Below are 17,324 nucleotides of genomic sequence, written 5' to 3'. Positions count from 1 at the left end.
TCCACAATTAGTAGTACATAGTATACACGTATTGTATAAGACTCAATCATGACCCACAATACTGCTATTGTAGTTACACGTATTGTGTATATGGTTCTTTTAATTTATCCAACGTATTGTGTAACCATGATATGTTAGAATACATGTATAATACAAGAAAAGTTAGTTAAGATATGGTTAGTATAGATTTTGTAAAAACAATCCCGAATTCATTTTAGCCATTTTAACCAATATTGTTTTGCTCATATCTTTTTCGTTATAAATCCGTTTTGAGTGAATAAAATTGCTATGATTTCATAATGAACTGTAGTATTTAGAACTAAACTGAAAAAGTAGTGGTTTATAGTCGGAGTTACAGGTTACAAGTCATATTTGAAAGAGGTAGTCATTTCCGTCGAAAAACGACATCTTGATGACCATTTTGAAAAACATATTTCTACTTTGAGTTTAACCATAATTTTTGGATATGATATCATGTTCATATGAAATATAATTTTCCCAGAAGAACAACTTTTAATTCAAATATTATCATAGTTTTTAATTATCCAACCCAAAACAGCCCCCGGTTTTACTACGACGACGTATGTACGGTTTTACGGTGTTCTTCGTGTTTTCAGGTTTTAAATCATTAAGTTAGCATATCATATAGATATAGAACATGTGTTTAGTTGATTTCAAAAGTTAAGTTAGAAGGATTAACTTTGTTTGCGAAGAAGTTTAGAATTAACTAAACTATGTTTTAGTGATTACAAGTTTAAATCTTCGAATAAGATAGTTATATATATATATATGAATCGAATGATTTTATGAACATCATTACTACCTCAAGTATAGTAGGTAAACCTACTGGAAATGATGAGAAAATAACTTGAGCTTCAAAGGATCTTTGATGGCTCGGAAGTTCTTGAAGCAGAATCATGATACGAAAACAAGTTCAAGTAAGATTACTACTTGATTTAAGATAGTTATGTTTATAGGAATTGAACCAAAGCTTGGATATGATTATTACCTTGATTAAGAATGAAAAGTTACTAAGATTAGATGGAAGTTCTTGATCTTTGATGAGTTGTTGGATTGGGTTAAAAAGATTGGAAGTAATCTTGCAACTTCTTGATTCTATGTTGTTTTTATGATGATTAAAGCTTGTAATTGAAGCTAAATGATGGGGAAATGCTTGGAGATGATCAAGTATGAAGTTATGAGTATTTTGAGAGAGAATTTGGAGTGTAAGTATGAGAAAATGGAATGAAGAAATGGTGTGCATGCATAAAAATGTTTTTAGTTTATAAAGAAAGAAAAGATTCCTAATTTTGTTTTCTTGCTAAATAATTTATGCTACTTGACAAATGGTTGGTTCCACATGTTCCCTAATAATTTAAGGCTGCTAAGGAGCAGATTTTTATTGGTATATACGAATAGTAAATACATCTAGAAGCTGGGTATAATACGAGTGCAAATACAGAGCGAATACGAGTAGAATTCTTGATGAAAACAAATGGGAATACAATTGTGATTATTTTTGTTAAGTACAAGTATTTTGATATCTGTACTCAAGCCTTTCAAAAGTGTATTAATACATCTTAATACACTTTATATATATACATTTTAATTACGTCGTTAAATCATCGTTAGTCATTACATGTAAGTGTTGTTTCGAAACCTTTAAGTTAACGACCTTGTCAAATGTAATTAATCCCATTGTTATTATATATAATGAGGTGTTAAATTGTTATATTATCATGATAACATAGTGTGTTAATATATCTTAATATGATATATAAATATTAAGACGTTATTACAACGATAATCGTTACGTATATATTACGTTTCGAAATCCTTAAGTTAGTAGTCTCATTTTATGTATATAGTTCATTGTTAATATACTTAATGAGATACTTAATTATAATTTCATCATGTTAAATATATATATATAAGTTCATATATATATTATCATGTCATTTACAAGTTATAACATTCGTGAATCATCGGACAAATTGGGTGGTCACACGTTTACATAAAATTCTGTTTCAATTAATCAAGTCTTAACAAGTTTGATTGCTTAACATGTTGGAAACATTTAAATATGTAAATATTAATCTTATGTATATTAATAGAAAAATCCGGGTCGTTACATTACACACCCGTTAAATTAACCAAACTTTGCTTATCATGTCGGAATAATATAAAGTTAAAGTTTAAATTTGGTCGGAAATTTCCGGGTTGTCACAGAAAGCGTTTCAATTGTTGAAGAAAAAGTTAACTACGGCACCTATATTGTCATTGCCTAAAGGGAATGATGATTTTGTGATATATTGTAATGCCTCAAAGCAAGGTCTCGGTTGTGTATTAATGCAACGAACGAAGGTAATTGCTTATGCGTCTATACAATTAAAGATTCACGAGCAGAATTATACGACGCATGATTTGGAATTAGGCGCGGTTGTTTTTGCATTAAAGACTTGGAGGCACTACTTATATGGGGTCAAAAGTATTATATATACCAACCACAAAAGTCTTCAACACATATTTAATCAGAAACAACTGAACATGAGGCAGCGTAGGTGGATTGAATTGTTGAATGATTATGACTTTGAGATTCGTTACCACCCGGGGAAGGCGAATGTGGTAGCCGACGTTTTGAGTAGAAAGGACAGAGAACCTATACGGGTAAAAGCTATGAATATAATTATTCGTACTAACCCTACTACTCAAATAAAGGAGGCGCAACAGGGAGTTGTAAAAGAAGGAAATTTAAAGAATGAAATACCCAAAGGATCAGAGAAACATCTTAATATTTGGGAAGACGGAACCCGGTATAGGGATGACATAATTTGGGTACCAAAGTTTGGGGATGTGAGAGAAATGGTACTTGGAGAAGAACATAAAACTAGATATTCAATACATCCCAGAGCGGGGAAGATGTACAAAGATCTCAAGAAACACTTTTGGTGGCCGGGTATGAAAGCCGATATTGCTACATACGTAGGAGAATGTTTGACTTGTTGTAAGGTCAAAGCTAAACATCAGAAACCATCAGGTTTACTTCAGTAACCTGAAATCCCGGAATGGAAATGGGAAAACATTACCATGGATTTCATTACTAAATTGCCAAGGACTGCAAGTGGTTATGATACGATTTGGGTAATAGTCGATCGTCTTATCAAGTCAGCACACTTTCTGCTAATGAGAGAGGATGACAAAATGGTAAAGTTGGCACGCTTATACTTAAAGGAAGTCATCTCCAGACATGGAATACCAGCCTCTATCATCTCTGATAGGGATGGCAGATTTGTTTCAAGGTTTCGGTAGACGTTGCAACAAGCATTAGGGACTCGTCTAGACATGAGTACTGCCTATCATCCACAAACTGATGGGCAGAGCGAAAGGACGATACAAATGCTTAAAGATATGCTACGGGCATGTGTTATTGATTTTGGTAACAGTTGGGATCGACATCTACCGTTAGCAGAGTTTTCCTACAACAACAGTTACCATTCGAACATTGAGATGACGCCGTTTAAAGCACTTTATGGTAGAAAGTGCAGATCTCCAATTTGTTGGAGTGAAGTGGGGGATAGACAGATTACGGGTCTGGAGATAATAAAAGAAACTACCGAGAAGATCATCCAAATTTAACAACGATTGAAAACCGCCCAAAGTCGACAAAAGAGTTACGCGGACATTAAAAGAAAAGATATAGAATTTGAAATTGGAGAGATGGTCATTCTTAAAGTTTCACCTTGGAAAGGCGCTGTTCGATTTGGTAAATGAGGAAAACTAAATCCAAGGTACATTGGACCATTCAAGATTATTGATCGTGTCAGACCAGTAGCTTACTGACTTAAGTTACCTCAACAACTCGCGGCTGTACATAACACTTTTGACGTCTCAAATTTGAAGAAATGTTTTACTAAAGAAGATCTCACTATTCCGTTAGACGAAATCCAAATCAACAAAAAACTTCAATTCATCGAAGAACCCGTCGAAATAATGGATCGTGAGGTTAAGAGACTTAAGCAAAACAAGATACCAATTGTTAAGGTTCGATGGAATGCTCGTAGAGGACCCGAGTTCACCTGGGAGTGTGAAGATCAGATGAAGAAAAAATACCCGCACCTATTTCCAGAAGATCCGTCAACACCTTCAACAGCTTAAAATTTCGGGACGAAATTTATTTAACGGGTAGGTACTGTAGTGACCCGAACTTTTCCATGTTTATATATATATTAAATGAAATTGATATTTACATGATTAAATGTTTCCAACATGTTAAGCAATCAAACTTGTTAAGATTTGATTATTTGAAATAGGTATCATATAGACATTTGATCACCCAAGTTGACCAGCGATTCACGAACGTTAAAACTTGTAAAAACTACATGATATATATATATATATATATATATATATATATATATATATATATATATATATATATATATATATATATATATATATATATATATATATATATATATATATATATATATAACATGAGATTATGATAAGTAAGTATCTCACTAAGTATATTAACAATGAGTTATATACATAAAAATGAGACTATTGACGTAAGAAACTCGAAACGATATATATAACGATTATCGTTATAACAACGTCTTACTAAATACATATGTATCATATTAAGATATTGTTACATTATATTTAACATGATAAAATGATAATTAAATATATCATTAAGTGTGTTAACAATGAACTACATATGTAAAAACAAGACTACTAACTTAAGGATTTCGAAACAAGACATATACGTAACGATTATCGTTGTAACGACATTTTAATGTATATATATCATATTAAGAGATATTCATACATCATAATATCATGATAATGTAATAATTTAACATCTCATTAGATATAATAAACATTGGGTTAACTACATTAAATGAGATCGTTAACTTAAAGGTTTCAAAACAACACTTACATGTAACGACTAACGATGACTTACCGACTCCATTAAAATGTATATACATGTAGTGTTTTAAGATGTATTAGTACACTTTTGAAAGCCTTAAGGACATATATAAAAGTACTTCTACTTAACAAAAATTCTTACAATTACGTCCTCATTCGTTTTCATCAACAATTCTACTCGTATGCACCCGTATTCGTACTCGTACAATACACAGCTTCTAGATGTATTTACTATTAGTATATACACTCAATCATCAGCTCCTTAGCAGTCCATGTGAGTCATTAAACATGTGGGAACCATTCTTTGTAATCTAGTATGAATTATTTAGCAAGATTACAAAAATATTAGTAATCATTCATGACTTATTTACAAGTAAACACAATTACACATCCTTTATATCTAATCCATATACCAACGACCAAAAATACCTATAAACACTTTCATTCTTCAATTTTCTTCTTATAATTGATCTCTCTCAAGTTCTATCTTCAAGTTCTATGTGTTCTTCTTAAATTCTATAAGTTATAGTTTTATAAAATCAAGAACACTTCCAAGTTTGTTAGTTTACTTCCAATCTTGTAAAGTGATCATCCAACCTCAAGAAATCTTTCTTATTTACAGTAAGATATCTTTCTAACACAAGGTAATACTCATATTCAAACTTTGATTCAATTTCTATAACTATGACAATCTTATTTTGAGTGAGAATCTTACTTGAACTTGTTTTCGTGTCATGATTCTGCTTCAAGAACTTTCGCCATCCAAGGATCCTTTGAAGCTAGATCTATTTTTCTCATTTTCAGTAGGTTTACCTACTAAACTTGAGGTAGTAATGATGTTCATAACATCATTCAATTCATACATATAAAACTATCTTATTCGAAGATTTAAACTTGTAATCACTAGAACATAGTTTAATTAATTCTAAACTTGTTCGCAAACAAAAGTTAATCCTTCTAACTTGACTTTTAAAATCAACTAAACACATGTTATATATCTATATGATATGCTAACTTAATGATTTAAAACCTGGAAACACAAAGAACACCGTAAAACCGGACATACGCCGTCGTAGTAACACCGCGGGCTGTTTTGGGTTAGTTAATTAAAAACTATGATAAACTTTGATTTAAAAGTTGTTCTTTTGGGAAAATGATTTTTCTTATGAACATGAAACTATATCCAAAAATCATGGTTAAACTCAAAGTGGAAGTATGTTTTTCGAAATGGTCATCAAGATGTCGTTCTTTCGATGGAAATGACTACCTCTTTAGTAAATGACTTGTAACCTGTATTTCTGACTATAAACTTATACTTTTTCTATTTATTTTCATAAATTAGAGTTCATTATGAAACCATTGCAACTTGAATCATTCAAAACGGATTTAAAACGAAGAAGTTATGGGTAAAACAAGATTGGAAAATTTTGCTTGTTGTAGCTACGTGAAATTTGTAATAAATCTATATTAATCGTATCCTAGCTAACTTATATTGTATTATACATGTATTTAAACATATATTATGTAATCTTGGGATACCATAGACACGTATACAATGTTTTGACATATCATATCGACCCACGTATATATATTAATTGGAACAACCATAGACATTCTATATGCGGTAATGCTCGAGTTAGCTATACGGGGTTGAGGTTAATTCTAAAAATATATATACTTTGAGTTGTGATCTAGCCTGAGACGTGTATACAATGGGTTGTGGATTGTATCAAGATAATATATATTAATTTATTTCTGTACATCTAACTGTGGACAACTAGTTGTAGATTACTAACGAGGTCTGCTGACTTAACAAACTTAAATCGTTAAAATGTAATAAAAATATTGTGAATATATTTCGATCATACTTTAATGTATATGTACATATTGTTATAGGTTCGTGAATCGACCAGTGGCCAATTCTTATCTTTCGATGAAGTAAAAAATCTGTGAAAGTGAGTTATAGTCCCACTTTTAAATCTAATATTTTTGGGATGAGAATACATGCAGTTTTATAAATGTTTTACAAAATAGACACAAGTACGTGAAACTACATTCTATGGTTGAATTATTAAACCGAATATGCCCCTTTTTAGTCTGGTAAATCAAGAATTAGGGAACAGACACCCTAATTGACGCGAATCCTAAAGATAGATCTATTGGGCCCAACAAGCCCCATCCAAAGTACCGGATGCTTTAGTACTTCGAATTTATCATGTCCGAAAGGAGTCCCGGAATGATGGGGATATTCTATATGCATCTTATTAAGGTCGGTTACCAGGTGTTCACCATATGAATGATTTTTATCTCTATGCAGTTTGCGAAATGCCTGATATGAGATGTGTATTTATGAGAAATAAAATCTTGTGGTCTATTATTACAGTTTGATAAACATATAGGTGATAATGCTAAAAACGAACATATATTTCATAGCATTATCCCTCAAGAAAGACAAGCTTTTAGCTGCAATTGTTCTATTTACAAGTGATATTTGTTTAAATAATAAAAGGTGAAGACAAAAGACAGATTCGACTAATTGAAGACGCAAACGACCAAAAAGCTCAAAAGTACAAAGTACAATCAAAGTGGTTCAAAGTATTGGTGAGAAACGTCTCAAAATTACAAAAGTACAAGACGCAAAACGCAAAATACAAGATATTAAATTGTACGAAAGGACGTTCGAAAATCCAGAACCGGGACCAAAGTCAACTCTCAACACTCGACGCAACGGACTAAAAATTACAAGTCAACTATGCACATAAATATAATATAATATTTAAATAATTCTTAAAATTATTTATGTATTATATAATATATTTAAAATCGTCGGCAAGATAGAAACAAGCTCATGTGAGCTGGAAAAAGTGGTCATGCGATCGCATGGCCTGGAAGTACATTTTCCATGCGATCGCATGGTATACAGTGGAGGGCCACATGCTTTAAATTTCGCAGTTTTGGCTCAGTTTATATCCATCTTTCCTCTATCTATCTCACGAATATATATATATATATATATATATATATATATATATATATATATATATATATATATATATATATATATATATATATATATATATATATATATTATATTTTAATTTTAATTTTAAATTCTAATAATAAGGGTATGTTAGCGAATGTTGTAAGGGTGTAAGTCGAAATTCTGTCCGTGTAACGCTACGCTATTTTTAATCACTGTAAGTTATGGTTAATGTTATTTTTAAATTAATGTCTCGTAGCTAAGTTATTATTATGCTTATTTAATGTCGAAGTAATCGTGATGTTGGGCTAAATATTAAAATTGGGTAATTGGGCTTTGAACCATAATTGGGGTTTGGACAAAAGAACGACACTTGTGGAAATTAGACTATGGGCTATTATTGGGTTTTATATTAACTAAATGATACCTCGTTAATTTAATATATAGACTTATAATTTGACATATTTATATATAGCCACATACGCTTGACTGGGTACGGTGGGCGGGATATCTATAAATACCAATAATTGTTCATTTTACCGGACACGGAACAGGATTAATAGTTAATAGACTTGTTGAAACAGGGGTGGATTACATTCAAGGGTAATTGGTGTAATTGTTAACAAAGTAGTAAAATCTTGGTTTACACGCAGTCGATAACCTGGTGTATTCATTAAATAAAGTATTAAGACCTTGTTACAATTCGAATCCCCAATTAGTTGTAATATTTGACTTCGGGAATAAGAATAATTTGACGAAGACTTTCGCACTTTATGATTATGACTGATGAACTATTATGGACAAATCCGTATGGACATATCGAATAATCCAGGACAAAGGACAATTAACCCATGGGAATGAACTAAAAACAACACGTCGAACAACATGATTACGGAAGTTTAAATAAGGATAATTCCTTTATTTCATATTTAATTGCACTTTTAATTATCGCACTTTTATTTATTGTCATTTTATTATATCCCAATTTCATTATCGTTATTTACTTTACGCTTTAAATTAAGTTATATTTATTTTTAATATTTTACATTAGGTTTTAACTGCGACTAAAGCTTTAAAAATCGACAAACCGGTCATTAAACGGTAAAAACCCCCTTTTATAATAATAATACTACTTATATATATTTTTGTATTTTTACAATTATAAGTTAAAAATATAGCGTAAGCTTGTTTAAAAGATCCCTGTGGAACGAACCGGACTTACTAAAAACTACATTACTGTACGATTAGGTACACTGCCTATAAGTGTTGTAGCAAGGTTTAGGTATATCCATTCTATAAATAAATAAATATCTTGTGTAAAATTGTATCGTATTTAATAGTATTTTCTTGTAAAAATATAACTATTTTATACACCACCTCGCACACATCAAGTATTTTTGGTGCCGCTGCCGGGGACAGTCAAACGCCGGAAGCAAAACGCTATATATATAAAAAAAAAGATTTTTATTAATTTTTAGTTTACTTTTATAAAAATACGCTTTTGTAAAAATACGTTTTAAAAAAAAATATATAAAAAGAAAAAATATCTATATATTTATTTTTAAGAGTTGTTAAATATATATAAAGTTAAAAAGTATTTTTATTTTAGTTTTTAAAATTAAATTTGTATTTAAGTTATATATATATTTTATATAATCTAAAACAGAAAAAAAATATATATAAAAACATTCGGCCTGGTACTGTAGCAGCCCATATACTGGCCCGAAACCCTAGCTCATGCGACCGCATGAGCCCGAAGGCAAAAATTCATGCGATCGCATGAAGTGAACTGACAAGCCACAGTTAACCTGGTACTGCATTAATTACGGAGTAATAATAATAATAATTATTATTAAACCCTAATTAGGGTATTATTATTATATTATTTAGTTTTAATTTTATTAATTTGTTTTATTTAGTTTAATTAGTTTTAATAAATTATAAAATTAATAGTTTTATAAAATAAATAATATAAAAATAATATTTTTATAAAAATTGTACATTTTATAACTTTAAGTATATTTTTATATTTTGTATCTTTTTATTTGTTTTAGCGTAATATTTGTATTTTTCGCTCGTATTTTGTTTTAAGTCATAGTTTTTGCCATAGTTATTTTTTTATTTCTAAATTTTTAGGCTTTGCCGTAAAATCCCTTAAGTACTTTTTCTTTAGACTAAGATTTAGGTGCTTTAGAATTTTGCGACGCCGTTTTTAATATTTTAGTACTTTTTAAGTAATTGCCGTTTTGGATATAGAATTTCTTTTAAGCTTTAATACCTTTAGACGTAACTTTAATTCTTAGTTTTTAGATTTTTAAGTTTCGACGCGCTACGTTCTTTTTATTATCTTTCTACCTATTATTTTTCGACGTTTTTCGACGCGCTCTTTTTCTTTCTTATTTTTCGCCGCTCTAGTTTTTAGGACTTAGTTTTTTTTTTCTATTTCTTCTCTAAAATTTCTTTAAATTTCAACGAAAAATTATTTTAAGTGGGTAAATTGATAGACATCCAAATTTTCTGCTTCGTAGTAATAGTTGGATTTGTTAGTGGCTGAGTTGTGAGCTTCCGATTTAAAGGGTTCTGGCTCCCTACTGCATCTATTGGCTATTCGAAACGTGGGCAAAAGCAGAAAAGTCTATTAATTTGATAACTTTAATAATTTTTATCTTTTATAACTAATAGGATATTCAGTGAATGCACCGAGCAAAACGTTCACCACCTGTAACTCGATCAAGACATCTAGTAAATATTGTCACCATTGATTTTTCTTTAGAATCGTCATCCAGTAGACCAAGTACTCCAATTCAAATTTCCGATAATCCATTTTTTGAACCCGAACTCACAATTGAGAATCCGGAGGATATTCAGGGACAATTCAGAGATCCTGAACCATTAATCTTTCCTCCGGAACCACCAATCATTCAAACAGAGATTGTTGAGGAACCAACCATTAAATCAGAATCCTTTAGTAATTCAGATTCAACAAATTCAATCATGGAAAATCTTGAACCTCTAAGTATGGAAGACCGAATGAGAGCTAAACGCACTGGCCAAGGTCATGCAATTACTCAACCTGACATTAATGCACCAGATTATGAAATCAAAGGACAAATCTTACATATGGTAAATAATCAATGCCAATTTAGTGGTGCGCCGAAGGAAGATCCAAATGAACATCTTCGTACTTTTAATAGGATCTGTACTCTATTTAAAATTCGAGAAGTTGAGGATGAACAGATATATCTCATGTTATTTCCCTGGACTTTAAAGGGAGAAGCCAAAGATTGGTTAGAATCGTTACCTGAAGGGGCGATTGATACATGGGACGTTTTAGTTGAAAAATTTCTTAAACAATTCTTTCCGGCATCTAAAGCCGTGAGACTTCAAGGATAAATTGTTACGTTCACACAAAAGCCAAAGGAAACTCTGTATGAGGCATGGACAATATTTGAAAAGTTATTAAGAGGATGTCCGCAACATGGTTTAGACACTTGTCAAATAGTACAAATATTCTACCAAGGATGCGACATCACTACAAGAAAAGACATCGATATAGCAGCTGGTGGTTCCATTATGAAGAAAACAGCAACTGATGCTTATAAAATTATTGATAACACTGCTTCCCACTCACATGAGTGGCACCAATAAAAAGATATCGTTAGATCATCTAAAGCAGCTAGAGCCGATTCTAGCCATGACTTAAATTCCATTTATGCAAAGATAGATGCTGTCGAGAGACGAATGGAAAAGATGACTAAGGATATTCACTCAACAAGAATTAGTTGTGAGCAGTGTGGAGGACCACATTTAACAAAAGATTGTCTCAGTATTGAACTAACAATGGAACAAAGAGAGAATGTTTCATACATAAACCAAAGGCCTGGAAATAATTATCAGAATAATTATCAACCACCAAGACCGATCCACAATCAAAACCAGATTTATAACCGAAATGTTCTATACAACAACCAACAAGGTCCTAGTAATCAACAAGTATCTAATAATACTTACAATCAGCAAAGACCTAATTTTTAAAATAAATCACCACAAACCGATGATAAAAAGCCAAATTTAGAAGATATGATGTCGAAGCTAGTTGAATCTCAAACTCAGTTTTTCACATCTCAGAAACAAACGAATGAACAAAATGCTCAAGCATTTAGAAATCAATAAGCTTCTATTCAAAATTTGGAACAAGAAGTAAGTAACCTAGCAAGGTTAATAGGTGAAAGAAAACCGGGAAGTCTACCAAGTGATACAAATGCTAACCCCCGGAATGAAACAGCTAAAGCCATTACCACAAGAAGTGGTATTACACTTAAACCACCTGAAATACCTGTAATTTCTGATGAAGATATTCCTACTCCACAAGAACCACAACCTGAGCAAGATAAGGAAACAGAACCGGTAGTTGAAAAGGTTAATGAAGATAACACAGTTAAGGCTAAACCTTATGTTAAACCATACCAACCACCACTTCCTTACCCGAGTAAAATGAGAAAAGAGAGACTTGAAGCCGAGCAATCCAAATTCTTGGATATGTTTAAACAGATAAATGTAAATCTTCCTTGCATTGATGTGATTTCAGGAATGCCTAGATATGCTAAATTTTTGAAAGATCTAATCACAAATAGAAAGAAAATGGAAGAACTCTCGGCTATTACTATGAATGCTAATTGTTCTGCAGTGCTGTTGAATAAGATACCAGAAAAATTATCAGATCCAGGAAGTTTCACAATTCCATGTTTTCTGGGAAGTCTTAGTTCAATAGAAGCATTGGCAGACTTAGGTGCTAGTATAAATTTAATGTCATATTCATTATACGCTATACTAGACCTTGGAGAATTGAAACCAACACAAATAAGCATACAACTAGCCGATCGATCAGTAAAATATCCTAGAGGGATAATGGAGAACATGCTAGTTAAAGTTGGTACTTTAGTATTTCCAGTAGATTTTGTTATTTTGGACATGGAAGAAGATTCTCGAGTTCCTCTCATATTAGGAAGACCATTCTTAAACACAGCTAAAGCAATAATAGACGTGTTTGGTAAGAAACTGACCCTAAGTATAGTGGACGAGAGTGTTACCTTTTCTGTTGATAGAGCCATGCAACAACCGCAATCTGCAGATGATACATGTTATTATATTCAAACTATAGATTCACATGCAGAATTGTTAGAAGAATTTCCAGAATTACAAGGAACAGGAGAATGTTCTTTAGGAGAAGGAACTGAACCAATTGATGAAACTGAAATGTTAGCTACACTTATGGCTAATGGATATGAACCAACAACAGAAGAAATTTAAATGCTAAAAGAAGAAGACAGATATCGATATAAATCATCAATAGAAGAACCACCGACATTACAGTTAAAGCCACTTCCAAACCATTTGGAATACGCTTATTTACATGGTGAATCCGAATTACCTGTAATAATATCGTCTTCTCTTAATGAAAATGAAAAATCTCAACTCATTTCTGTGTTAAAAGCTAATAAACCAGCTATTGCATGGAAAATTCATGATATTAAAGGAATAAGTCCTTCGTATTGCACACAAAAAATCCTTATGGAAGAAGGTCATAAAACATATGTGCAACGCCAACGAAGACTAAATCCGAATATGCAAGATGTTGTTAAAAAAGAAATTATTAAACTACTTGATGCAGGTTTAATTTATCCAATCTCTGATAGTCAATGGGTAAGCCCAGTTCAATGCGTGCCTAAGAAGGGTGGCATGACTGTCATCACAAATGAAAAAAATGAGCTTATTCTTACTAGGACTGTAACAGGATGGCGTGTTTGTATTGATTATAGAAAATTAAATGACGCCACCAGAAAAGATCACTTTCCCTTACCTTTCATTGATCAAATGTTGGAAAGATTAGCCGAAAATAGTTACTATTATTTTCTTGATGGTTTTTACGGATATTTTCAAATTCCAATAGCACCTGAGGACCAAGAGAAAACCACATTCACGTGCCCTTATGGTACTTTTACTTACAAACGCATGCCATTTGGACTTTGCAACGCCCCTGCAACCTTTCAAAGGTGTATGATGGCGATTTTTCAAGACATGATAGAAGAATGCATGGAAGTTTTCATGGATGACTTTTCAGTCTTCGGTGATACATTTGAATCATGTCTAGTTAATCTTGAACGAATGCTTATTAGATGCGAACAATCAGATCTAGTACTTAATTGGGAGAAATGCCATTTCATGGTTAAAGAAGGCATCGTTCTTGGTCATAAAATTTCAAAGGAAGGAATTGAAGTGGATAGAGCTAAAGTAGATGTAATTGCCAAACTTCCACATCCCACCAATGTTAGAGGAGTTAGGATTTTTCTAGGGCATGCCGGTTTTTACCGACGTTTCATAAAAGATTTTTCTAAAATTGCCACTCCTATGAAGAAACTCCTAGAAAAGGATGCTCCATTCATCTTTTCAGATGAATGCATCAAATCTTTTAATATTCTTAAATAAAAACTCACTAATGCGCCGATTATGATAACTCCAAATTGGAATTTACCGTTTGAACTAATGTGCGATGCAAGTGATTTTGCAATGGGAGCCGTTTTAGGACAAAGGATTGAAAAACGATTTCAACCTATTTATTATGCTAGTAAGACATTACAAGGAGCACAAACAAATTAAACAACTACTGAAAAAGAACTCCTTGCCATTGTCTTTACTTTTGACAAATTTCGTTCATATCTCGTTCTAGCTAAAACGGTGGTCTATACCGACCATTCTGCTCTTAGATACCTATTTTCGAAACAAGATGCCAAACCAAGATTAATCCGTTGGATCTTACTCTTACAAGAGTTTGATATTGAAATCCGAGATAAAAAGGGAGCAGAAAATCTCGCCGCTGATCATCTTTCTCGTCTTGAAAATCCCGAATTAGAAGTTCTAAATGAATCGACCATACAAGACAACTTTCCTGATGAATATCTATTGAAGATAGATTATAATGAAATTCCATGGTTTGCAGACTATGCAAACTACTTAGTATGTGGATTCCTTGAAAAAGGATTATCGTACCAAAAACGAAAGAAATTCTTTAGTGATATAAAACACTATTTTTGGGAAGGTCCACATTTGTTTAAAAGTTATCCCGATGGAATAATACGCCGATGTGTATTCGGGGATGAAGCTAGTCAAATCTTAAACCATTGTCACACAGGACCAACAGGAGGACATTATGGGCCTCAGCTCATAGCAAGAAAAGTTTACGATGCTGGATTCTATTGGCCTACAATTTTCAAAGACGCACACCTTCTTTGCAAATCCTGTGATGCTTGTCAAAGGGCCGGAAAAATAAGTCAACGTGATGAAATGCCATAAAATGTCATTCAAGTATGTGAAGTATTTGACATTTGGGGTATTGACTTTATGGGTCCATTTCCAAAATCTCATAATAATCTCTACATTCTCGTTGTTAAAACATCTTTTTGCTAGGTTTGGAACACCGAAAGCTTTAATAAGTGATCGGGGTACTCATTTCTATAATAATCAACTTGAGAAAGTTCTCAAAAGATATGGAGTAACTCATAATATCTCCACTGCATATCATCCACAAACAAGTGGACAAGTTGAAAATACCAACCGAGCTTTAAAACGTATTCTAGAGAAAACCGTAGGATCAAATCCGAAGGAATGGTCCATGAAATTGGAGGATGCACTTTGGGCTTTTAGAACAGCCTACAAAACTCCAATTGGAACCACACCTTTTAAACTCGTTTACGGAAAAGCATGTCATCTTCCAGTAGAAATTGAACACAAAGCATTTTGGGCATTGAAGACATGTAATCTTGATTTACATGAAGCCGGACGTTTACGGTTAAGTCAATTAAACGAATTAGAAGAATTAAGGCATGAAGCATATGAAAATTCGTTAATCTATAAAGAAAGAACGAAGAAATGGCATGATAAAAGAATCAGAAGTTCAAAAGAATTTAAAGAAGGAGACAGAGTTCTTCTTTTCAATTCACGATTCAAGCTATTTCCTGGAAAATTGAAATCAAGATGGTCTGGACCATTCATAGTCAAAAGAGTTTTTCCATACGGAACAATAGAGTTAATAAATTCAAATGGGATTGAATTTAAAGTTAATGGTCACAGAGTTAAACATTACATACATGGTCCGATGGAAGTTGACAATGAAGTCAATCATAATTTCACCACCCAAGAAAACCTTCAAAATGAAAACATAAATATGTTATCAACAACATATGAAAAATCAAAATTGGAAAATAGGGAGGATTCAAATTGGAGTGATGAAGAAGAATTCTTATACAAACCTCCCATTCCAAGAAACAAAGAAAAATGTGAACAAGAAGTTCAAATAGAAGTGAAAGAACCAAGAAAAGAACACCCAAAAAAGGTTTACAAACCAACTCGACTTACTAAAGCAGGAGACCCGGGCGAATTTATCATTTCTTGCTTGCTTAATGATGGTGCTGTATATAATGGACTCACAGATTTAGGAGCAAGTGCAAATATTATGCCTCTTTCCTTATACAAAAGATTAGATATGGGTAAATTAAACCAACCAAAATAGGTGTTCAATCATTTGACCTAACCATTAAACACCCGGTTGTAATAGCAAATAATTTACTTGTTAACGTGGGAAGTTTGACCTTTGTTGCAAACTTCATAGTGATTAATATGGAGGAAAACCTTGATATTCCTCTAATTTTAGGTCGCCCATTTTTAGCAACCACCGAGGCATTCATTGATGTAAGAGAAGGTAGAATGACACTTAGGGATGGTGATAAATCGATCACCTTTGTGAACCGAAAGTTTAGATCTCCACCAACCAAAACTGTTAGACCAATAAAAATGCATAAGTGTGGGGAAGATGAAGAAACACTTAATGATGATCCGATCACAAAGAACCCCGTTGATGATACAAAATTAGAGGAACCCGTTTTTAACAGTTCAACGAAGAAACTTTATAAACGGATTCACGATGCTAAGATTAAGGGAAACTTTAAGTTATGTAACCGATTAGTATCCAATTTATCACCAAAAGAAAAGGCAATGTTAGTTGAATTTGTGAAAGTTACGGAGGAAATCAACAATTGGCTTGAAGCAAAATTCAAAGATATACAAGTTGTTGATAGTCCAATTAAAAACGAAGTTAATCACAATTTCAACACCACATCTAACTAAGTGTGGGGAGGTTCGAATCTTTTTAAGAATAATATGTATTTCTATTAGAGTTAGATATTTTGTTTTCGTGTAGTTCTCGAGAATGGAATCCGAATGGTCTTTCCCTAGCAGACCCTAAAGAACTAGTCTTCTCCCCCCATTCTGATTTTTTATTTTTTTTAGGTTTTACGAGATGAAGAATTCCTGTGAACTGAACCATGGTCTAATGCTACACGCTTTCATCACTAAACGT

Source organism: Rutidosis leptorrhynchoides, chromosome 6 (assembly GCF_046630445.1).
Source record: "Rutidosis leptorrhynchoides isolate AG116_Rl617_1_P2 chromosome 6, CSIRO_AGI_Rlap_v1, whole genome shotgun sequence".
NCBI lineage: Eukaryota > Viridiplantae > Streptophyta > Magnoliopsida > Asterales > Asteraceae > Rutidosis > Rutidosis leptorrhynchoides.
This window is presented reverse-complemented; position numbering follows the sequence as displayed.